At 36.3% G+C, this 25,346-nt stretch overlaps 1 protein-coding gene across 11 annotated transcripts in view; it reads right to left on the reverse strand.

The window, feature by feature from the left end:
• Positions 1–5,883: 5,883 nt before the first annotated feature.
• The window catches only part of LOC144580351 (spermatogenesis-associated protein 17-like), a 150,917-nt gene continuing 131,454 nt past the window's right edge, over positions 5,884–25,346 (reverse strand). For all 11 annotated transcript variants that reach the window (XM_078356559.1, XM_078356556.1, XM_078356558.1 and 8 more), the window contains one exon: positions 5,884–5,966. The gene's annotated coding sequence lies outside the window, so the exon portion shown is untranslated. The remainder of the gene's footprint in view (positions 5,967–25,346) is intronic.

The raw sequence follows: 25,346 nt of genomic DNA on the forward strand, positions 1-25,346 counted from the left end.
CCCTTAGGCTACATCTAGCAGGAAGTTTTAGTGTAAGGCTACACATGGGGTGGGATAAAAGGATACAGGAATCTCAAATGTTGAATTAACTTCCAAGGATTCCAGGAAAATCTAAGCATCGCATAAAAAACAGGAACCTCACAAAAGCCCAGCTTTTTGGAAACCAACTACAGTTTAGAGTCATGCAGGATCTGACAAAGTCCTGGCAGCTAGGTTATCTCTTTGCTCCCTTGGCAGCAGAGACTTGGAAAGGTCTTCTCTATTTGAGAGTGCCTGTGTTTCTGCTCCCACACTCACTGGTCTGCGTCTGTTGCATCTGCGTGTCCCAAGTTCAACAGTCTGAGGGGTTTCTAATTGGTCTAATGCGTCATTATGTCCCTCAGGGCAGAGCTTTTATGCTGAACTATTTTACACAATTGACCATTCATCATCCTACTTACGTGTTAGGTGCCCTTAATTTGGGTACCCAACACTGGTCTCATCACGCTGACCTGGGTGATGGGGTCAGAATATGGGTACTGGGTGGAAACATTTATGGCACTGTTGGTCACCAGGGGCTGTGATTGTGATAGACATTCTCAGAGGTAAAAGACTCAAGTGTAAGTATTTGTTTGAAAAGGCTGAAAAATCTAAAGAGATTTCTAACACACACACACACGCACATGCACACACACACGCATGCACACACACACGCACATGCGCACACACACACACACAGAGTAATTAATTCATGACTAGAGCTGCAAAATTTTATAGTTTACTGAATCATAGTAAGTACATTTCCTACAGGATCTTCATCTGTGTTTTCCATTAAGAACAGTTGAGGTTTAAAAGGCAGATGGTTTCAGTTTCTTCTGACATATAAGAGAGAAAAACTGCAGAGATTAAGGGAATCAAGGTCACTCATCAGCATTGAAGAATCCAGGACTCCAGGCAGTGGGGTCTTCTGTTCACACTCACTTCACACCTTAATCTCAGTTCTATATTTTGTCTTCTGTTTTCTAAAAACAAAATAGTAAAATGAAAGAAGAACAGGAACCTCAGAAAATACGAATTCCTTAATCCTCTTAGTCTTCCTCTCTCAGCTTTTGTTTAGTTAATGTCAAGACGTCACAGCCCCAGACTTGACTCATTTTTAGCCCTGTTCTCTGTTCTGCATCTACGCTACTGCAGATCTTCATGAACAACCATGATCTCATCTGGGAAACATAGCAAGATCCCACTTCTACAAAAAATTTAAAAAACTAACCGGGCATGGGGGGTGTGTACCTGTAGTCCCAACTACTCAAAAGGCTGAGGCATGTGGATCACTTGAGCCCAGGAGTTCAAAGTTGCAGTGAGCTATGATCACATCACTGCATTCCAGCCTGGGCAACAGAGTGAGACCCTGTCTCTAAAAAAAAAAAAAAAAAAAAAAAAACACAAACAAAAGCAAAAAAAGCCAATCTTAATTATGTGTGCCACTAGACGTAAGGAATAGCTAGCAAAGCTGCCCCCATTATGGAAAAACCACAGCAAAACACCTTCAAACAGGTAGGTGGGGTGGTTATAACATTTTTAGTCAAATACAATTGAACCAAGAGAAAGATACTAAAGATATCTTTATTTTTTTCCTCTGCCAATTTACTACGCCACAACTTAAAAGGGTTGTAAGTTCACATAATGCCAAACTGAAAGACGACATTTAAGATTTTTTCTTATTAAACTAAATTTTAACTCCTAACAGGCACACATTAACTTATATGCTTAACTCTTACTCTCCCCTCATAGAAATTTTTGTTTCCTTACGCAGTTGCTAAGATCTTATACCCTCTGGAAAAAGACAATGGCATTTAACTCCTTTCCCAATCCAGGTGCTAACTGTACTTATTTTTCATTTTCTTTTCTTTTTTTCTTTTTTAAGCTGAGTTGTTCATATGCCAAATTCCTATGGAAAAGGAGAAAAAGCACATTGTTTTTCAAACCGAACAAATAGTTTAATTAAAATTCACCTCACTGGCCCTCAAAATTGAGCCACTTTTGAGCAGAAAGACAGCCTGGCTCAAAGTCCATTTGCAAAGAACTGGAGGAAACTGAGCAGCACGTAATGCCAGAAAACTCACATTGATGCCAGACTGAATTGAGTACACTATCCAATTCATAAAATTACAACCGATGATTTTCACCTTATCTTGCTAACTTTTCTCCACAGCAATGTTTAAAGAGACTCTGCCTGGAAAGATAATGGAAGCTGAAAGGATGGCAAAGCACTCTGACAGGATGTAGCACATTCTGATTTAGACCAAACTGTTTTTGGGGAACTATTGAAGGTTACAAATAGTGACCACTTAAAAAGACAAATTAAAGACACTAAAAGAAGTAATGTTATCCTAGTCAGACAGTAGATTTTACAATATGTGTGTGTTGAAGAGCTAGTTCTGTGTATTTTTCAGTGGTTTAAATCTTAGTGCATTAATAACAAAAGCTAGGTACAGGCACTGTTTATCCTAAACTCAGGCATGCTAAAGGAAAGAAAGATTAATCTGATAAAGGCATCACTATTTCTAATCGAACTGATGGGAAAATGTAGTATTGGGTGTAAAAGGCAATGTCGGGTGAATTACAGTGAAGTGATGAACTACCTTGAAGCTGAAGCAATCAAATAGATAGCTCTAAAAATTACTACAGCATCTGTATTCAACAGTTTGGTACAAGTGTCCCCATCTTGGCCTTTTTCACGAAGAGAAGAAGCACTTTGCTGTATTTGGTTAAATTAAATCTGAATAGGACAGCCTCAGCTAAGGCTGCTACCCTTCACTTACCAAAATTAAACACTAGACATTACACATTCATTTCCTATCAAAGAAACGGAGACGACGTTTTTATAATATCGTCAATTCACAAAATTGTTATAAATCCAGAAGAAGAGTTAGCAAACATTAAAAAATCCGGTAACATACTTGTGTCTTTGTATTCCACATTCTTTTTAATTAAAAATAATGTACACCATTTGTTACTCATCTTTGTCTTTCTATATAAATAATTTAGCGAGTAATTATTTCATCTTCGGAAAAAAGATAATTGCCTCTAAATTATTATGATTAAGTAGAATAAAGTCAAGATGTTTTTGTAATTGAGAGAGTAGAGCCAACAGTCCCTACTGGAGTGTTCTAATACTTTAATTTTGTCTGGTTGCATTAAAACATCAAAAAATAGAAATAAAAAGCAGTATCCTACAAAAAATACTCAATCTCACCACCCAGAGATAACCACCATTAACATTTTTGGAACATACAAATGTATATATATATTAAATATATTATGTGTGCAAGTGTTTTTTTTTTTTTTTTTTTTTTGGCGGAGTTCCGCTCTTGTTACCCAGGCTGGAGTGCAATGGCGCGATCTCGGCTCACCGCAACCTCCGCCTCCTGGGTTCAGTCAATTCTCCTGCCTCAGCCTCCTGAGTAGCTGGGATTGCAGGCACGCGCCACCGTGCCCAGCTGCTTTTTTGTATTTTTAGTAGCGACGGGGTTTCACCATGTTGACCAGGATGGTCTCAATCTCCTGACCTCGTGATCCACCCGCCTCGGCCTCCCAAAGTGCTGGGATTATAGGCGTGAGCCAACACGCCCGGCACAAGTGTGTTTTTATACATATACACATGTATATATGTATGTATATACACATATATATGTATTTTTAAGTGAAATAAGACTACACAGCGTACTTTGAATCCAGCCTTCTTTTCCTAGAAATATATTGTAGGCATTTAAAAAAATTAATAGGTAATGATTTATAACATTTTAGTGTGTCTGCACGGTACTGCCTTATATGTGTTATTATTTATCTAACATATATTAATGAGTGTTCAAGTTATTTTCAATCTTTCATCATCATAAAGAGGATTGATACATCTTTGAGTTAAAAGCTGACCGCACACACAAATGTGAGACATTTTATTTAGACTACTTCATACGCTGGCTCTCAAATACTCCAATGGGTAATGACACTTTATAAACCTTTGAAACAGCAATTCCACTGGGTAGTATATATACATTTTCAATTAGCTCAGAATATTTCATATTCCCCCTCATGTATTCCTTCGGAGTAGCTACAAAGTACACATTAGCATCTGCATTTAACATAGTAACTTCCAAGTTGAAGGACTCAGTGGGTAGAGAGGAAAGATGAACATAAAATCGAAGGAACTGGGCCGGGCGCGGTGGCTCAAGCCTGTAATCCCAGCACTTTGGGAGGCCGAGGCCGGTGGATCACGAGGTCAAGAGATCGAAACCATCCTGGTCAACATGGTGAAACCCCATCTCTACAAAATATTAGCTGGGCATGGTGGTGCATGCCTGTAATCCCAGCTACTCAGGAGGCCGAGGCAGGAGAATTGCCTGAACCCAGGAGGCGGAGGTTGCGGTGAGCCGAGATTGCGCCATTGCACTCCAGCCTGGGTAACAAGAGCAAAACTCCGTCTCAAAAAAAGAAAAAAAAATCGAAGGACTTTGCCTGAACCTATTTCGGGTTCTTTCTAACAGCCTACTTCTTTCTTCTTGGTTCTTGGTCTGAGGGGATAGGTAGGGTATTCTAACTAGCACGATTTCTCGTTTCTGCCCCTTTCCTTCAACTGCAGTGATCTTTGCTGTCTTTACCCAATACATTCCTTAAATTTGGCTGAAAATGTCACAATACCTCCTATTAGACACACTTCAGTTGTAACCACTGCTCTATTCTAAAATGCCTTCGGAATCCAATACAATATTCCTTGAGAGCTTATTTTTTGTTTTTGAATTTTATATGCTTATCTTTGTTCTTATACATCTTCTAAACATTGATAATCAGAATTCTAGACTCTGTTTCTTTGGTATTGTAAGATAATTCATACTTCAATGTACATTATTCAATATAGTATTTGAAATGATACTGTATCAACACAGCACTGAGAAGTATTTCAGCTTTGGGGCACCAACAGTATTTTTTCACTGTATTGTGTAAAAGTATTTATTGTATTAATTAAAGATAAAGGGTATCTAAGGGCTGGGCATGGTGGCTCATGCCTGTAATACCGGCACTTTGGGAGGCTGAGGCGGGCAGATCACTTGAGGCCAGGAGTTTGAGAGCAGCCTGGCCAACACGGTGAAACATCATCTCTACTAAAAATACAAAAATTAGCCAGGCATGGTGGTGCGGCCTGTAGTCCCAGAGACTCTGGAGGCCGAGGCAGGAGAATCACTTGAACCTGAGAGGCAGAGGTTGCAGTGAGCCGAGATCATGCCACTCACTCCAGCCTGGGCAACAGGGCAAGATTCTGTCTCAAAAAAAAAGAGTATTTTAGATTTTTAAGTTTATATTTTTTAATGCATTCTTGGTTCATTTTGGAGAAGAAATCTGAAAAGTAATATTCATTATCTTTTAAATGTTGAAAACCATTACAGTAGAGTGAAAGAAATTTATGGAGTCTTATTACATACAAATATTATTATAGCATGTTTTTTCAAATGCTTGTTAGTTAAGTCAACCCCATTAGTTTTTTTTTTTTTTTTTTTTTTGATACGGAGTTTCGCTCTTGTTACCCAGGCTGGAGTGCAATGGCGTGATCTCGGCTCATCGCAACTTCCGCCTCCTGGGTTCAGGCAATTCTCCTCCCTCAGCCTCCCAAGTAGCTGGGATTACAGGCACGCTCCACCTTGCCCAGCTAATTTTTTGTATTTTTAGTAGAGACGGGGTTTCACCGCGTTGGCCAGGGTGGTCTCGATCTCTGGACCTCGTGATCCATCCACCTCCGCCTCCCAAAGTGCTGAGATTACAGGCGTGAGCCACCGCGCCGGGCCAACTCCATTAGATTTTTAAGTGTTACTTAATATACTTTTTGAAGTACTCCTTAGCAAAAAGTCATACCTTTATACAATCTCTCCAGCTTTCGAATATAGTTTTCCATACTTTGAGAAGAGCTCAAATGACGGTAATACAGTCTGGAAATCCTAGGAGGAAAAAGTGCAAAGATGACCACAGAGATCCTAATGATTTCATATTGTTACCATTATCGTTATTCCTTAGATTAAATTGCTAGACAGATGTCATTCAATTGCACTTCAAATTTCCCATTATACTCTCAAAATTAGCAGGTAAAATTTTGAAGTTTTATCAGTTGAAGATCAGGCATACTGAATTTCCTGGCACATCGCCTTTAACAGTTATGGATGTCACCTGCAAGCAAGCCTGGGCAATGCAAACATCAGGCATATCCACCTGTCTTCAAGGAGTCACAACCTAAATTATTTACCTTGGCTTCATAGGGCTTGGCACTTTGTTTTGTGCGCAATAAATATTTGTTAACTGAATGAATGGAAATGGAAAGGTGATACACTCAAATCACTGTAATGGAGGGCAGACTATGTTCATTACCTCAGAAGTGATTGAAATGAATGGTAAAGGAGTTCAGAAGGAAGAGGAAAGAAATTATTTTTTGTTGTGTGACCAGAGAAACAGCATTTGATTGAGCTTAGAAACTGATGCTTTTCATGCTTGTTAAACAGGTAAAGTCATTAAAAAAGTAAGATACTAAATCAACAATGAATGCTGTAAACAAATGATCAGACTACATAAAGGTGTATGTTTCTTCTTGGAAAGGAGGTCTATTGTTAATGAAGGTAATTTTGGCTGAGGTTTTTTAATTTTTTTCTTAAGAAAACATAGGAGAAAAAGACCTATGTTCTGAGCCCAGCTCTTTAGAGGGCCCATATATAATAAACACATGCGAAAATAAATGTATTAAAGAACATGTGAACATGTAGGTATCTCTGTTACTAGAGATCTGGTTCTCCACTCTGGTACAACAGAGCCTCTAACTCTAAATATCTGCTTTTACAACTAATGCTTTTTCAAGCCCCAGGGAAAAGCTCCACATCTGTTACTCTGTGTTTGTCATGCCCAAGTGACATGAAGGATGGTGGGTTGTGACAGACACTGCTTTTGAGTGCAAAGAGAATTTGAGTGATAAAAATGCTTAGATAAAAGGCACATTAATTAATATGAATGAAATCCTTTTTGGATAGCATGAATGCAATACAACTTTACATAATGAAGTATCATTTTCCTGTGGTGCTGAACATCTATATTCCTGCCTTCTTTTCATTGTAAGTTACAGGTCTGGAGGTAATCAGAAATCAACACAGTATTTACAATAATGCATGTGACATCTTTACTTTTTTGCAATAGTAAATTATTCATATCACTCTTAAATTTGAGCATATTGAGTTTAGACATCTGCATGAAACATCAGTAATTTTTTACGTTGGCAACTTGATGAACACTGAAACCCAGAACTGTGAATAACTTTATTTTTATAAATATATATGTATAACAATGTTTCACTTAATGTTCAAAACAGTAGACCTGCCTTGCAAGAAATGTTAAAAGTTTTCAATGAGAAGGCAAATGATATACGTTAAAAATCCAGCTCTACATAAAGAACTAGAGAGAAGGAACACATAAAGATAAAATAAAACCTTTTATTTTTCTTATTCTTAGTTGACTTAAAAGATAACAGTCTTTGTTTTAAATAATAATAACAACAATGTCATTCACGATTATAGCTTGTGGATAAGGGAAATGAATGACAGCAATGTTATAAGAAATGGGAGGAAGGAATTGGGAATAATCTGTTATAAGGTAACTGCACTACCCATGAAGCAGTATAGGGTTATTTGAAAGTGTAACAGCACTACCCATCAGTATCATGTTATTTGAAGCAGCATAGTGTTATTTGAGAGGATATAAATGTATACACCAAACTCTAGAACAATCACTACAGAAAAATTTTTTAATTGATATGCTAAGAGTGAAAGAAAATTAAATAATATAAAATGTTTAACTAAAACTAGAGAAAGCTAGGAGTGGAAGACCAAAGCAAAACCAATAAGAAAACAAAGACTAAGGGCAAAGAAGTAAAAATATTACAAATGTGGTAGATATCAATCCAACTATATTAATGATCACTTTAAATGTGAATAGTTTAAATGCATCAATTAAAGAACAAGACTGGATAAAAAAAAGAACCAACTATATCTTGGCTACGTGAAACTCAGTTTAAATGTGAAAACACAGAGTAAAAGTAAAGAGATGCAGAAAGATATACCATGCTAACACTAATCAAAATATAGCTGGAGAAGCTATATTAATTTCAGACAAAATGGATATCAGAATAAGGAAAATTACTAAGGATAAAGAGGGGCATTACATAGTAATAAAGTGCCTAGCAGTAGAGTGCGAAAATCTATGAGGCAAAAATTGACAGAACTGCAAGGAGAAATAGACAAATTCATTATTGTACTCGGAGACTTCAACACCCCTTTATCCATAATTGGCAGATCCAGCAGGCAGAATATAATTGAACTGAAGTGTACTACCATACAACTGTATATAATTGACATCTATAGACTACTTAATCCAACAACAACAACAGCAGAATACACATTCTTATAGAGCTCATATTAAACATTCACCAAGATAGACTACATCTTGGGCCGGAAAACATACCTTAACAAATTTAAAAGAATAGAAGTCACAAAGTCTGCTCTCAGATCACAGTGGGATTAAATTAGAAATGAGTAGCAGAAAGATTGCTGGAAAATCTCAAAGTATTTAGTGATTAAGCAATACACTTCTGAATAACACACGGGTTAAAGGAAAAATCTCAAGAGAAATAGGAAATATTTTTAACTAAATAAAAATGAAAATACAACCCATCAAATTTGTGAGATGCAGCAAAAGCAGTGCCTAGAGGAAAACATATAACACTAAATGCATATAGTAGAAAAGAAGAAAAATCTAAACTCAGTAATCTAAGCTTCCACTTTAGGACATTGCATTAAAAAGAGCAAATTAATTACAAAGTAAGCAGATGCAGAGAAAATAAGAGAAATCAATAAAATTGAAAATAGGAAAACGATAGAGAAAATCAACAAAATCAAAAGCCTACTCTTGAAATCAGCAACAAAATTGCTAAACTCCTAACCGGGCTAATCAAGACGAAAGAGAGAAGACATAAATTACTAATATTAGGACTGAAAAATGGGCCATCACTCCTAATCCCATGAGTGTTAAAAAGATAAATATTATGGCCAGACACAGTGACTCATGCCTATCATTCAGCACTTCTGGAGGCCAAGTGCTTTAGCCCAGGAGTTCCAGAGCAGCCTAGACAACACAGTGAGACTCTATCTCTACAAACAGTTTAACAATTGGCTGGGTATTGTGGTGTACACCTATAGCCCCAGCTACTCAGGAAGCTGAGGTGGGAGGATTGCTTGAGTCCTGGAGTTTGAGGCTGCAGTGAGCAACAGGAAAGACTGCTGTGATTAAAAGATTGTTGTGAGCAAACAACAATCCTGTGAGGTAGATATCTGGTTCTTAGCCACAGATTAAATATCTGGCTCTTAGCACTAGTATTTTCCTCTCTCGTTCCTTAAATGATAGAAGTCTATTCATATTATACCTACCATGTTCTTTCAAAAATTAAGTAAATTCCATCGGCGTTTACAGGAGACTAATTTTGGGGTGATAATGTGGTGAAACAGGACTTTGATGATACCCTCCTAATAGTAAAACTATTTTCAATAAGCACATTAAATACATGTCTATTCATTTGTGTTAAATTATCCGTGTGTAATATTGTGGTAATATAATATATTGCTAATATATATACAAATGAAATAAAAATAAATAGAAGTTCTAATATTTTCTTCCTTCATTTCTGTGGATCTTCTTGTGTATTTAATTTTGGACTCATCTGATATAATGAAGCATCACTTAATTCTGAGTTAGACCTTCTTTTGTGTATTCAAGTAACATTTGGGTATCTACAATGTGTCTGACACTATGCTAGCTTCCAACCAATGGTAACCAAAACTTGGTCTTCTCTAGTGTCAGACAGTAGTGCAGATTAATAAGGACTGACCCCTTCAAGTACTACCCTCTATGGCCTCTAAAACAAAATCTTTCAGAAACTCTTTATTGCTCTTACTTTTAAATCGAAAATCTCACATTCTTACTTAGCCCTTGACAACCAATAACTGTGACCTGTGGTACAGGAAAAGGTGAAGATATCAACAGGAAAGCTTTGGTTTTGAGAGACATCTGGTGCTGCTTAGCATTTGTTTAAAATTTGCCTCTGATATGGTAAAACACGTCATCCGGCCATAGGAAACTATGAGCTCAAGAAAACACTTGCACAACACTTGCATAGTGTCACTTTTGAAATGGGGGTTGGGGGACTGCTTTTCTGAAAAATAACCTCATCAAGAAAAAACACTGGGGATGGTAATTTTAAATGCTGCCATAGCCCTTGCTTGCCAGAGCAGACAGCTTCTGCTATTAGGATGCCCAGCCAAACACAAATAATCCACTGCCAAAATGAGCTCCTTGGGACAATTTAGGAGTCTTTGGAAGTGAATGGTTCTTTGAGCTGGAATGCAGCCCAGGTCCATTTTCAAACCCAAGTCAAAATGACAAAGAGCACATTTCCTGGGCCACTCACCCCCTAAGTGTAAGATTACTTTAGGTTGGCAGCTTCACTGTTTATCTAGTTATTTAAGGCTCTTCACCAGATACTTACACCTGAGTGCTTAAATACTTCAATGTTAGTAAGCAGGACAGTGCTGATACACCATAGGAGACAAAACCTTTGAGATTAGACAGATAAGATGAAAATTTAGGGTTATGCACATATTTTTCAGCTTATAATGTCTTATATATTTAGCTTTAAAATATGGCAAAGGTTTTTCTTCTAGAGTTAAAAAAAAAAAAGGAGCATGGCAAGAACTTCTGGCTGAGTGTGAATACTACTTTAAACAAAAATATTTCCTTCTTCAATTAAATCTGGCTGGCACTGGAGACTTTCCAGACTTCATAAATGAGAGTTTACAGGCAAGTTTCAAAGATCAGTTGGTACTATTTCTGCAAGATCAAACTTTGCTCACATTGCATGTAGAAAACTGCAAAGCCATGAGCATGTCTACAGTTTTGACAAAAGAATATGCAGGCAACTGTTACGGTTGTAGGGGTTATCCCCTTCTTCCTGTTCACTGTTTTCAGGAACATTTCCTCAAGCATTCAATCTATATTATCTGTGCTGTTCTAAAGCCCAGAGATTTAGAATTTATTATGTATCCTTCAATCAAACAGTTCGTACATGTTCCCAAAGAAGAAAATCTTAGCCGATGAGTTGATGATGCATTATCAGTCTGAATCTAAAAAGGAAACCACGTTCGTTTGCATATTGTGTGATGCCCAGGGTCTCACTGGTAACTGCAAGGGTAATCTGAAAACTTTCTTATGACTTCTACTCAGAGGCAGTACTGCTTTGGAGTCAAGCTGCCTGGGTTTGAAATCTAGGTTCATCTTTAAGGACTTTGTGATCTTAGACAAGTTATTTAGCCTCTGCCACACTTGTTTCCTAATTTGAAAACAAATAAAATAATAAGAAAATATAAATACATGAGTTCAAACATGTAAAGCATGGATGTGTCCAGCACATAGCAAGTACTTAACAAGTGTTAGCTATTCTCAAACTAAGAAACTCAAATATACTCTAAAAAATTTGTAGATGAGTAATCCTAAATAGTTGCTAATCAAAGGGCATTTATATTTGATTTTGGTTTACACAGTCCCACTTTTATTTCAATGTGGGTACCTCTAAATGTAAAGTTATCTATTTGAGTTTCTACTGATTCTTTCCCTGTTTTTATTCACTGTATCTTCCTTCTTAATAGTTCCATCTACCTTTCTCTTATTTAGTTCTCGTATTTGCTCTTCTCCCATCTTTATGGTCTTGGCTATAAATGTACCTTTGTGACTTGAGAAGTCCACATGACAGACACAGAAACTGAAGGATAAATGATTAAGTTCCTTGTTTGATCTGTTCATTGTATTCAGTGGCAAATATATTAGGCCCTAAAAGCGATACAAGATATAAAGATATATCAGAAGGAATAGATTTAAATACAGAAACAGATGTAGATACAGAAATATAGATATACATGAAAATGCTGTCTCAACTAATTAACTTCAGCCAAAAACACAAAAAGTCATCTAAATAAAAGTACCTGAAATGGAACATCTAACTTAATACAATGTGTGTGTTAGAATGATCTGCAGCCTCTTAGTGGTTTTATCGTAGAGCTAATGATACCACGGTAAGAGGTTCCGGCAACATTATTTTTATACACAAAGATGTGCCAATTTAAAAAGGAGGAAGGCTACATGAAACTGGCACTAAAGGGAAAGTGTGGCTTGTATGTGGTTAATCTGTGAGAAAATACGCTGCAAAAATATTCAGAGACATTATCAGAATGGTTTAGGAAGAACCCTAACCTGTGGGTTAGGGAGTGGGGAATAACAATGCAAACTGGGATTGTAGCATTCATAAGTTTTCTCCTCCTGAGACACTAAGTATTTCTTAGTAGGAGAAAAACTGAATGCATCCAAGTAATGAGGTGCTGCAAGACAATTCTCAAGAAGAGGAGTTTAACTGCTAAAAGCTGGGTTACATTTTGTTCACAGTTGTATTCCCAGGATTTAGCACAGAGTCTACTGCAAAGTATGGACTTGATAGACGTTATGTAGTTGAAAGAATGGCTAAATGAATGAATCAACAGATGTGGCCTGGGGAAACCATGGACCTGTTAAAAGTTTGAGCCTTCTGGAGTTGCACATGCTTACTCTCTCACTCAGGCTGTCACTCTAGAAACCAAGTGAAGAAAATGGACGTCGCATGCCCTGGACACCATCAGGGTCCTCCCAAAGTTGTCCACACATTGAAATCTTTATTTTTCCAGCTAGTAAAAGCTGTGCCAGGTCTCTCTGTACATTCAATTGCCTGGGTTTCAAAGTATTTGGGGGAATGACAGAAATCAGGAAAGATGAGAAAGAATGGAGAAAAGTGAGTGACTGTTATCTATGGGGGAGAGGGAAGCTGTATCAGTTTTGTTTGCTGTGTTCCCAGTACCATACAGGGCTTGAAACGTATCATATTAAATCTTGTTTAAACAGAAATACAGAACTTCTCAGAATGACTCTATTTTGAGAGGAAGATAATGCCTAGATTCATCCGTAATATGATGGTGTGTTCGATGATGACTTCTTTATGAGAACACTGTTACTGGAGACCCTCACTATTCATGGGTCCCTTATTTGAAACTTGCCAACTTGCTAAAATTTATTTGTAACCTCAAAATGAATATTCGCAGTGTTTTTCTAGTTACTTGCAGACATGAGCAAAGTGGTGAAAATTTTGAGTTGCCCGATGTATGTACTCCCAGCTGAAGTCTGCCTTCTTGTTTCAACCGCCACACCGTAATTAAGTGTTCATCTGCACTCTATTTAGTGCCATCTTTTTAAATATTTTTGTGTTTTTATTGGTGATTTCACCGATAAAGGCTCTGTACTTCTACATTTGCGTCTTTGTGGATGAACTGCAACCGAACTTCATAGGTAAACAAGATTGAAAACCTAACTTAGGAATATGCGCCTGTAGCAAATGCCGAGTCTTGGCCAATCCCAGTAGCCATAATGCAACCACTCATATCCTGTGACTGTTCAGGTTGTGTTCGAATAAGGCAAACGCCGAGATCTAACCGATCCAGCTGTTTCTGCACCGCTCTTCTGATTTCTGTATGTCCCTTTACTTGTTTTGCCTACAAATTTGTTCTGACCATGAGGCACCCCTGGGGTGTCTCTGAATCTGCTGTGATTCTGGGGCTGCCCAATTCACAAATCCTTCATTAATCAGCTAAACTCCTTTAAATGTAATTTGGCTAAAGTCTGTCTTTTAACAACCCCAAGTATACTGCTGAAGTTCCGTCTAGTGTTCTTTAAGTGTGATATGGAGAACATACACAGGCTAGATAAGCTTTGTTCAAGCATGCGTTACAGTGCTACTGGCCACAAGTTCAACTTTTTTTTTTTTTTTTTTTTTTTTTGCCAGTCAAATTTAGCAGTGGGGGGTTGTATACCAACTTAAGTGGCACTAATGTTAATAAGTTCTGATAACCCACTACCATTGGACCAGCCACAAGTTCAATGTTCATGAGTCAAAATATATGTCAGGGTGTTTTTAAATGGAAACACACATAAAACACTGCTATGCACTGAATGGTTGGCAAAAATGTTGACCAAAAGTCATCAGAAATGTGATCCTGTTTTCCCTGTAGGAAAACTGGTTCGTGATTCACCAATTCAGTGTTTGAAATGACCTTATAGAACATAACTACTGCAAATGACAAGAATCGACTGTATAGCTACAAGACACTCAAGCTCTTTTATGACACACTCACTATGGCATAAACTTGTATATTCTACCAGAATATCAGATACTATGACTCCTGGGATATGAATAACATTGAGCAAGCCAATAAATAAATGAGAACATGAATAAATAAAATGAACTAATGAGTTGAAAATATTGTCCACTATTGTTTAAGGGGCAAATTGTAAATAATTCTTTATGAAAACGAACACTAACCATATATAGATTATAACCTGACATTTAGTTTAATAAGAAATAGTTTCATTTAAGTATAATTTCGCTGAGAAAAAAAATAAGGTAGTGAGTAAGTGAAGCATTATAAACAGTATTCTCATGATCCTCTACTAAACCTAGATGCTTGTATTACCATCAGGAATAATCACGTTTGTTAAACTAATTTCTTTCTGCTCTTTTTCAAGGATTCGTTTATAAACATTCATTTATTCACTCACTCTTTCTTGTAAAAAATATTAATCACGTGCCTACTTAGGCCAAGCAGTATTTTAGGCAGTGAGAATACAGCAATGAGCCAGTCATGCAAAAATTCCTGTCTTCGTGGAACTTAAATCTCCAGTCAGGAGAGACAGACAAGAAACAAGTAAGTTACATGTTATAAGTGCTATAAACATAAGACAGGGTAGTGGAGAAGGACTGAGGGAACTGGGAAAGGGCTTGCAATTTCAAATCAGGTGGTCAGAAAAGGCTGCCCTGAGGTGTCATTTGAGCACAAACCTGAAGGAGGTGAGAGTGTAATCGTGCGACCTCAGAGCAGAGTTACAGCCATCCATTTGTCACTGTAACACTAGTATCACTTCTAGTTACCAAAACCTGTTAATCTATGCTAAAAAGATGGATTTTTTTGTGGGGGGGGGGAATTTTCCAGCATCTGAAACCTGTTAATACATTTGGCATTTGCAATGCAGAATGTAGGGCAGCAGCATCAAGCAATGAAATAGTATGCCTTTTCTCTGCAGGTGGCAAGAGAGGGGCACCATAGCCTTGCATATGGAAAGAGTTCTGTTAATTTCACTTCTTTCAAGAGGCACTGTCAAATCCTGATGTCATTATACAGCATGCACTGATTTCACCAGAGCCTCCAAGGAAGAGGTATATAATGGTCCAGCTGGTGAATGGTACCTCGCCCATAATTTCTAATTCCCATTGGTGTATTTATATTCCTTAGGTAGCAACGCCCAAGAGAGACACTGCAGAAATAATCACAACTATTAATAATGGTTGACTATTTCTTCCATTGATATCCACGAATGGTATCTAAGGTTAAAAAGTAATTAGAAACAATTCACATAGAAATAACACCGGGTGCATTGTCTGGGCACGTGGCAGCCGGCAATTTTTTAAAAGATGGCAATAACTAACTTTTGTCCATGTCAGATATTCTTTTTGTAACTGTGGGCTCTGGTGAGGAAAAGTCATCCTTCCCCAAGAGGAGAGCTAACAGGGTGCATTTTTTGTTCACTTTTCTTGAAATCATTCATGCTTAAGTTTTTATGATGTGATTTATTATTATTTCTTGGTTAGCTGGAGGGGAGGACTATGCATAACACGTCTTGTTCATTTTCTAATTACCTCCTGAAACAGCAAATATTTCTGAAACAAGAAGCTGGCTAATTTAAAAGGCATAGCTAACTAAAATGAAGGGCAACTTTAGACTTATTTTAAAGCCTTTAAAAGTGCAAATCATACCCTTCGAACCAACTAGTCGTCAAATCTCAAAATAAAAAGCAATATTGCCTTGTCTTCATAAGAGGCAGTTTATCTCCTTCTGTATACCATTTCCATCAAACAGTGTTTTCTACTTGTTGGTTTACTCTTTTACTGTGAGAATGTGTTTGATAATGTGTGGTATAAAAATCAAGAAATTAGTCTCACAGCAGGGAGTCTGCTAACAACACCATTTTAATTTTATCCTTCAAGCAGTCACAGAAAACATATTAATTGCAGTTTAATTTATGCAACAAATATTTCATTTTAATTATGCTTAATTTTTGTCGAGCTATAAAAATGTCAATAGTTCTGACACAGTTTCTTCTTACAAGATTTTTTAAATGAAAGAATTAAAATCAAGTGCTGTGTCTAAAAGAAATTATGAAAGATTTCTAATTACTGCTTATGTTTTTGAAAAATTGCTAATCTAGTTGCACCAAAATAACATCTGGGAACATGAAAACTTGAAGCTTTATTGCTCAATATTTATAATTTTTAATAGTATACATGCATCATTAATATAATGGAATTTTTGCAGGAAAGTTTTTTTGTAATTATAGGATATATCAGTAACTGTCATTGAATGGTACATTTTCTCTATAGAAATGTTTTTGTTAATTCCTCTCAGGAAAACTGAGACAAGAATAAGTGAAACTGATAGCTGCTGACACACCCCACTGAAGAATTCACCATTAACAGAAGTGAAAAGAAAAATGTCAAACTACCAAAGCTGAACAGCATTAATTATATTCAGCAAATATTTATTCAGTTCTTAGTAGGTGCAAATCCTACCCAAACATTAAGTCTCAAGTAAAAATGCTACTTCCTCCAGGAAATCCTCTCTTCAGATGTAAATTACATTTCTCTACCCTGAACGCCTATGGTGCATAATCACACCTTTCTCACAGAACATTTATATTTTTTTGTTTTGCATCACAGTAATTCCCCCTGCAAGTTTCATCCCATCTACTAGATGGGAAGGTTCCTGGAGGTGGAATTCAGGCTTTTGTGTTTATACCTTACATCTACCACACTCAAATATACATAAAAAGTGAAAACTATAGGTATGAATAAAATATTCTGGATGTTATACTTCTCGAAAAATATTATTTCAAAAGTCCTCCTATAAAAGTTGTATATACCTCGACTTTGAAATTATTCATTAGAAGACTTCTAGTTTTAAGATGGTGGTGAATTTCTTGCCCTGTTTTTTCCTCTCAGAAATGCACTGCCCTGCTCCAAAAAATGTGGAGAATTGTAAACATCCACTAAACTACATATTCATTGAAACCAGAAGACAGCATTGACCCCAAATTATAACTTATATTGGGAAACAGACAGGGAGTGGTGCTAGACTTACAAGGAATGAAGGACAGTGACACGTTCAGGGGGGACACCAATGAGATCCCATCCTATTTTTCCTACTTAAATAGGTATCAAAGAAAGCGTAGATGATGCACAGGCCTTGGTTAAAAGCCTATATTAAAAACACTCACTCTCCATGCTCCCTCCAGGTTCTAACACTCCAGAAAATCTTCCTCCCTTCCTCCTCTCGGGTTCAGGAGGTTTATTATCTGGGGGGTTTGGGTGGGTGGGTAAGCAGGGAATTGCAGGCACCAGGCAGAAGATATGACACTATAGTGAAAATTAAGTGAAAGTCTTCATATTGAATGGTGAGAAAACCATCCTACTCACCACCGCAATTACCAATCCCAGAATACTTGCACCCTGGCAAGAGATTAGATAATTTTTTGTTGGAAAAACTGAATGGCCGTAGGTAGTGGCCCATCTGCAGAAAGTCACTTCTACAGTGAAAACCACCAGTCAACCTGGCTCATGCAGAACAAGGAATTCAACTAACATTTCTGCACCTTATTTTAAAATATGAATAAAACAGCAAAAGATCAACAGATGTCTGAGGAAAGCATCTAACATAAAAGAGAGAGAGATAAGTAAACAAACAAACAATTTAGATGGAGTTGAGATAATACAAAAAGCAGAACAAAGCATCACTAAAATCTAAAATAAACTTTCTAAGAGGCACTAGAAGGGATATTGCATCCATTAAACAAGTACAAGCTGCTATTTTCAAAAGAAAAAAATCTTTAGTATAGTAAAAATATGACATCAGAAAACACAAGTTGATAGAAAAATTGGAATTTAATACTAAAGAACACTCCCAGAAAGTAAAACAAAAGGACAATAAAATGGAAATAGGAGATAAAATATTCAAAAAGAAGCTGAAGAACAATTAGAGAATTTGATTTCTGACTATAGGAGCTCAGATTATTTTCACAATCTGAGAAAACAAAGAAAAAAGAATTAGGAAGAAATAATGCAGGTGGGGCGCAGTGCCTCATGCCTGTAATCTCAGCACTTTGGGAGGCTTAGGTGGGCAGATCACGAGGTCAGGAGTTCAAGCCCAGGCTGGCCAACATAGTGAAACCCCGTCTCTACTAAAAATAAAAAAAGTTAGCCGGGCATGGTGGTGCATGCCGGTAGTCCCAGCTACTTGGGAGGCTGAGGCAGGAGACTCGCTTGAATCAGGGAGGCAGAGGTTATAGTGAGCGGAGATCATGCCACTGCACTCCAGCCTGGGTGACTGGGCAAGACTCCATCTCAGTAATGATAATAATAATGCAAACAAAATTTTTCACAAAGCAGAATGACAAATAACAATGGCTTAAAACAGAATACAAATAACTTTTAACATAAAATTACACATCAAATCAATTTATCAACTACGTGTAGCATGAAATTTTCACACAGAAAGATTAGTATACTGAAAGATTTTTACAGGGTGTGAAGAAACTTTGACAAGAGATGTGAAGAATATGAAGCAAATGGAGAAAAAGGCAAGTAGTAACTCCAGGAAATATAAAAAGTTGTACAGAAGAAACATCATCATGGAACATTTATTGGTTTAATAAGAAACAATCTTTACATAGCAAGAAAAGTCAAATCTGAGTATTTGTTTACTTGAGACTTACATATTCCAAGAAAACATGGAGATTATAGCATAAGAGAGCTAAATTCTCACCTACCATAGTTGAAGGTCAATGGCTAACACAGAAATTGATAAATCAAGAGATAACCCATTATTTAGAAGATGAAAGAGCTGAAAGTGGTGGCCTCCGAAAAGGACTGAACATGTAGGGAAAGGGTGAGTTAGCAGTCTGCCACTTTTTATCACAAATCTTTGAACATATTTTTTTTTACACATTTTTCCATAGGAATAAAGTAAAAAATAAGTGCACCAAGTATTTTCTGTTTTTAGAATTATATTTCCTTTCTACTTGGACCCTTATTTATCAAGTGTATTCCTCTTGGTAATTTATGTCCTATTTTTTGAGAGAGATCTCACCCGGTTGCATATGCTGGAGAGCAGTAGTATGATCGATCAAGGCTTACTGCAGCCTCGACTTCCCATACTCAAATAATTCTCTCACCTTGGCCTCCCACATAGCTATAGCTAGACTACAGGTGTGTGCCACCATGCCCAACTGATTTTTTAATTTTTTGTAGGGTTGGGATCTCTCTGTGTTGCCCAGGTTAGTCTTGAACTCCTGGGCTGAAGTGATCTGCCTGCCTGCCTCCACCTTCCAGTGGGCTGGAATTACAGGCATGAACCACCACACCTGGCCTGATGTCCTATTTTTAAAGTCATTATACAAAATATGTAGTTAACATTTATCTTAAATACCTAAATATGTGGTTTCTCTTGTTATTAATTTTTACCTCCATCTGAGCTTTTTTTTTTGAGACAGAGTTTTGCTCTTGTTACCCAGGCTGGGGTGCAATGGTGCGATCCCATAAGCAAACCTAGATGTTAAAACATACTAGAATGCAGATAAGATAGTCAACAGAAATTAGTATACTCTATAATACCAACCCTCTCTACAAGCTTTGGGAAAATTATATACACATTACTAATCCATGCACAATATTTAATGTCTATATTTCAACCAAAATTTTTCTAAAACCCCCATTTTCTGAACCAGTATCCTTTCCCCCAACTAAATCAAATTAAGAAAGTGGTGTGAATTTCCTCACAAGCTATTTCATACATGGATGCCCTTGAACTTTACTGAGTCTGAAATAAAAGACATGTGTAAGTAAACTTCGGTTTTCAAAATCCTAAGGAATGTCTATTGATGTTAGATAAAGTCAAGAACATTCTACCTCCTATTCATTAATAAAGTGCTATTTGTTAATAAAGTGCTAATGTTAATAAAATGCTGTTACCATTCAAGGTACACATAAATGCAACTACTAATTTAAAACTTTGTAAATGAAAGTCTAGTGCAAGAATATTGATTTGATACATACAAAAATTTAGTCTCAATATTTACATTATTTCGTTATTATTTTTGAACATTATAAAAATTATGTAAAGATTGAGAACATAGAATAGAACAATTTAAATAATTGTTGCCTCCTTGAAACTCTATGATAGGCATAGTTACACAGTTTAAGAGAAAAATAATTTCTTGAATAAAGTGAAATTAAACCGTGTATATGTTGTCTTGACTTATACTACTTTTGTTCTGCAAATAAGAATTTATCAGAAATAAAGAGCAAGTATATTTTTGCTGACCAATGTCTAATAATTGCTAATTCGTTGATATCACTTTTTAAATTGCAGTTGTAAAACTAATCAATTTTATATTCTCAGTAAATGAATTATTTGTAAGTTGCTACACTTCAGAAACTTAGATCTGTTAAGTTAGCCACTCTTACAATGTTGCTTAAACTATTTATCTTATTTAATAAAGCCCGTTTTATAAAAATATAAAAGTAATTCAATCAAAGACTAAATAAATCAGGTACAAAAGTAGCAAGTGTACAAAACATTAAGTTCTGATGTGAAGAGGCAAAAATACTCTATGTTACTAGAGTATTAACACAGTCTTCTATCCATTAGCAGCTTGTAGGTAAACATGTATTACTAGCAGAAAAAGTCTTCCAATTAAACTTGATAGGTTAAAAGTGCTTCAAGGGAACTGAAATCCCCCAGAGGTAATTCATAGTGTCTTTATTAACAAATAAGAGATAGAATGTTCTTGACTTTACCTCATTTTACTAAGTAAAATTTTGACAAGTATATATTCACTTAAGAAAGGAAAAGACACGGAAGAATTGTTTCATATTGAAATCACATTGAAACCCTACTTTATCATGAACATATTAATATGCTGGACTGAAAGAATTATGAGTTGTAGATTTCTCTTATGCAAACATTCTTTAGCATTGTATGTTCCAATATTAATGCATAATTCTTTATATATCCCTTATGTTGACCTATTTTTACTAATACAGATTATGACATAGGTGTTAACTACCATTAATGATATTTCTAGAATCACATTAGTTTCCAAGAGCTTGGATATTAATAGCAAGGTATTTCAATTAGTTTTGTCTGCTCTCCAACCATAAGGGTAGGGCCTATCCAAATTTTCACAACTGTTAATCTGTTAATATGATTTAGTATATATTACCTCACAATGTTCCATTAAGTTCTTTTCTATTACAGTGTTAATTGGCCTGGTAGAAGAATTTCCTCTTCCAAGAAATTTTATATTAATATTTAGATCGCTAAGAACACTCTTTTCCATCTTTAATAAGCACATGGAAGAACTGGCGGAGGAGGGGGGAATTGTAAACAGCTACTACTAACGTCTTTGTGTTTACGGGTAGAACTGAAAAAGTGATCAAATAATTATCTCCACCAAAGGATCTGGTGTCCATACAATTAATTATGCCAACAAGTCTTTGATGCTTTACAATGGAAGATAATTCTTAGTCAAAGTAAACTGCTCTGAAACTTCTCCTTACTTTCTTTTGACCCCACCACAAGCATTCAAACTGAATTTATTTTAGAGGACAATTTTTTTTGAGAGAAATTTTAATCTTTTCAAGAAAGTTCAGGATAATTCATGAAAAACATAAAATTGCTGAGCTGCAGAAACCAAGCAGTAGGCTGGGCTTCATACAGGTCGAGCAGCCCACTCTTACAGAGACTCACTACAGGTAAGTTCTTGGTGCCATGCAGAGAGAGCTGTAAAGGCAGTAAGAGTTAGAACTATAATTTTTCATCTCTTCCGTCAATTATTAGTGTTGGAGAACTAGAAAATGGGGCAAGTGAGTTGGGCTGCCTTCCACCTGGAGCCTAGAAAGAGGCTTTGATCCAAAGAGACAGAAGGGCTAAAATCACAGGCCTTCTAGGTTGGCAAACAGTTAATGTGTCTACTGCTCTTAAAATAGGAGAGGGATAAGAGGGAAAAAAGTACACAGGCCTATGGAAGAAAAACAGACCCACATGTTTAACGACATGGATGAAAAGAAGGCACTGAAAGTCATCCTCTGCAGAAACCTAAAGAAAATTAAGTGTTGAAAGAGAATATTTTCCAGCTTTAACCAACTTACGAAAACAGAGTCAAAGACTAAAGGAGAAAAGAGACTAAAATAAGAGGACTAGATACCCAGAGAAACAGTAAGGTCACAGGTGTTAGACAAACAGAGAAAACGAGTTAAGAGTACACTATAAGTATTAAAATTCATTTTGGAAGCAATAATCGGATATTCCAAGTTGAATTAGTGAGGAAGGTCATACTTTAAAATGAATTTTAAAATTTTCAAAAAAGCACAGCGTCCCCCTACCCATACAAACACACAAATCAAAGAATTGGTCCTTACCTTAGATATTTAATTTGTAACACAAACTGATAGATAATCATGACTTAATAACTATTAAGAGAAAAAGATTGTGAGCCTGGTATTCTAGACATACTCTAGTTGTCACTTACATATGAAAGCAACAGAAAGATATTCCTAGATTGTGTTAATGGGGATTAGCTGATTTCTGCAAATGTCAGAAAGTCTAGATTAACAGTGACTTAACAAGAAATAAGTTTATTTAAAATTCCAGAGTTAATGTGATACTCTATAGTGTAAAGTCCCCAGGATTCTTCTATGTTACTGCTTCATCTTTGGTGGCCTACATTGATTCAAGGAGTGCATCATGATTGAAGATGTCAATCCATCTGTAGCTCTCAAATCTGCCATTCTAGACAGCCACAAGAAGAAAGAAGGACACTCCTTTTTTTAAAAACAGACTAGGAGGAGGAAGTTCATCTTGGGACTCGAGTCCCAAGAGTCTTGGTGAATGTGCCAAAATAATAAAGTCTTCATCGTTCTTTTACCTGTGCCACTCCTCAGAATTCTTTGTTTTTAGGTTGTTATAATAACATTTATCAAAAGAATGCTATGGGTTAATAGAAACAGCAAAGAACCAAAGAATTAAAATGAAAGCTGTGTAAAATCCCAACTAAAACCCAAGAGTGTCTAATGTATTCATTCATTAGCTAACTGAAAGCCAGTATAATAAAGTACTGCAAAACAACTGGCAATTTTTAGTCATCAAAACTGTGGATTTTGCATTTTGTATCCTTTTCTCAATCAAGAAAAAAGTTCTTTTTGAATGATATATAACATACATATAAAACAAGAAAAAATACATTATAAACTTGTAACAATGGCTTTAAATACGTTATCTTACATGTTTCTCATAGGCAATAGGTTGGTTATGGTGCCTGCATAGCATGAAAATCATAAGTAAGATAATAAAGAATAGACAAAAATATATGTCAGCTGTATGTTAACATACAAGGGACACGCCCATCTACCCACACTAAAAAATCATATAATACTGTCAGAAAAAAGTCTTAAAAACTACTTTTTTAAAAATGCAACTGGCAATCCTGTAACATCTCCCAGCACAGGTCACTCAGTCCTGTGATGTGCCTGATCTCCCTCTGGGCTGAGGAGGCTTGCTTACTGCTTCTTATACAAGTGGTAAATCTCCTAGGGGTTGTTTGCCTATTATATACTTCCATATGTAGGCCTCCCTGACTCTCTGCATCATGATATAGGATTTGGGGCTCAGAGAACTGGCACTATTATGCTGCAATTCCTATTGCTTTTGCTGTGAGAGATACAATCTCTGACCTAGGACGCTTCTGTCTTCTACCAGTATCTACAGAACTGCATCAGACTCACGTACTAGCTTGAATAGTTCTTTTGGTGAGAGTTCTGCTTTTAGCTGGCCTCCACACCATCAGACTTACTAACATAGGGAGAAATCCTGATAAATACTTCTTAGAAGCCAGATCCACAATTTTTACTCACATTCCATTTTCTAGTACGTAGTCACAGGACTATACACAGTGTAAAAAGATGGCTGATAAATGTAGTTTTAATTTCAGCATCCATGTACACACTATAAATCAAATATTCTATTATATAGAAAAGGGATTAGCAAACTACAGCCTGCGGGCCCAAGCCAGCCTACTGACTAACTTGTATAGAAAGTTTTATTGGAACATAGTCATGCCCATTTATTTATGTATCATCTATGGCTGCTTTTGTGCTACAATGGCAGAGTTGGATAGTGGTAACATAAACCTTTAACCATCCAAACTTAAAATAAGTACTGTCTGGCCATTAAAAAAAAAGTTTGTTTATCCCTGGTTACTGAGGGACAATGACCTTTCTGCCACAGACATCCAAGGCCTCAAAATATGTACTGTCCATGTCCTTCTTTAAATAAAGCCTCATGATATATTCCGTGCATCAAAAATAATCATTTTATTTTTTTTGTAGAGACGGGGGTTCTTGCCCTCTTGTCCAGGCTGGCCTTGAACTCCTGGACTCAAAGGATCCTCCCAACTCAACCTCCCAAAGTGCTGAGATTACAGGCATGAGCCACTGTGCTTGACCAAAATGATTCGTTTTAGTGTTTCAGGAAGAGGAATAAGTAATACTGGTATCAGTAATACTAACATGATATCAGCACTAAGTAAGGCTGCAGAAGATGTGAATGATATTAGCAAACCTCCGGAAATGGATGAATGTAGAATGTTCTGCCCAAAAACTGTATTATTTTTAATGTACTTGAAACATTTACCAGAATTGATCAGATCCTGGGACCTAAAGCATTTTTCAATACATTTCAGTAGGTTAAAATAAGACTCTGCTGTTTGAAAATGGAGGACATAAATTAGTACATTAATAAAAATATGACTGGGAAATCTCTAAATGTTATATAATGCAGTCATGTACTTCTAAGCAAGATATGAGTCAATATAGAAATAAAAAATAGAAAAAGTTTTGAAATTTATGATGAAAACTTGTGGGATGTCACTAAATACATTTTTGAGGGTAATTTATAGCCTTATGTACATAAATTAAAAATAGTGAAAATGAATCATTTAAGTATCCATCGTAAGAAGTAACAGAAAAATCTGCAAATTAAACCCCAAAAGTTGAAGAA

This window comes from Callithrix jacchus, chromosome 19 (genome assembly GCF_049354715.1).
Source record: "Callithrix jacchus isolate 240 chromosome 19, calJac240_pri, whole genome shotgun sequence".
Taxonomy (NCBI): domain Eukaryota; kingdom Metazoa; phylum Chordata; class Mammalia; order Primates; family Cebidae; genus Callithrix; species Callithrix jacchus.